Raw genomic sequence first — 1,229 nt, 5'->3', positions numbered from 1 at the left:
GCACTCTTAGGATTAATACATGTATTTTTTCTTAATTTTAATGAATTTATTTTACTTATTTAGGCACTCTTAGGTGATTGTTGCGCTCATCTTGCCTTTCTTCTCCTCCCCCTATCCCCTCTGTTCTTCGGCTCGATTTGGATTATTGCCTCTTACATCGCCCTCTGTGTGGTAGTTCCTCTTCATCTCCCCTATGTTACGGTATTCTCCACCTTATTTAGCGAGCATTTTGATTTTACAAATATTTAAGTTTGATGGTTTTCCTGGTTTTTTTTTTTTCTGTGCTCTTGTCGTTCGATAGTTTTCGGTTGATGTTGGATTTTGGGATTTTTCTGGATTCTTTGTGTTGTGCTTTGTTGATGATTTTGGTTCTTTATTCTATATCCAGTGGATGGATTTGATTTCTATTTGGTCTATTCAGTTGATGTTGTGCCTATAATTTGGTGGCGATGGTGATTGCATGAAGAAAATAATTGAATGCAAATGGGCCATGTGGTTGTTCTATACTGCTCGAGTTTGTGGTGGTGGTGATGGTGTGGTTCTTTCCCAAAATGATGAATTTTATGGTGTGGTGTTCGGGGCGATGATGTTTGGTGTGGAGGTCGTGGTATGTAGTGCAGAGGTGGTGGCGTGTGGTGTTGTGTGTGGATGTGTTGGTGTGTTGTGTGCATGTCTTGATGTGTGCCGTGGAGGTGGTGTTGTGTGTGGTGTGGAGGTGGTGGTGTAGGGTAGTTGTGTGATGTGGAGGTGGAGGTAATTACATTCCCGACTTCGAGAGAGCAAGTAAAGCCACTCGGGATATGAGAGAGATGTTCAACAAGAGACACTTCATATGCGTTGTCATCGAAAGATCATTTGAAGTTTGGAAGAAAAAGTTAGTCATACTATGCGATATGCTCGTTTCCCCAACAAGTGTTAACTGTGGTCGACATGATGGCTCTCCACAAGTATATTCAACGACGTTTTTTCTTGCAATTGACTCCAATATGATCAATGAAGATCATTGACTTGTTCCTGCCCTATTGAAGCATATGAATATCTTCTTGGATAATCTTTATCACAAACCGAAATTGATTTGCTTGAGACTTCCATCAGGAAAGGAAAGGTGCAAGCGAGATGATAGAGTTGAAGGAACAAATTACAAATGCTATATTTAGAGAATGAATGAACATAACATCAACTTTTTATTGCTACTTTATAATGTGTTGTGAAAATATTTATTATTTGAA

The sequence above is a fragment of the Phalaenopsis equestris genome, unplaced genomic scaffold (genome assembly GCF_001263595.1).
Source record: "Phalaenopsis equestris unplaced genomic scaffold, ASM126359v1 Scaffold200930, whole genome shotgun sequence".
NCBI classification, from domain to species: Eukaryota; Viridiplantae; Streptophyta; class Magnoliopsida; order Asparagales; family Orchidaceae; genus Phalaenopsis; species Phalaenopsis equestris.
Note: the sequence above shows the minus strand (reverse complement) of the source record.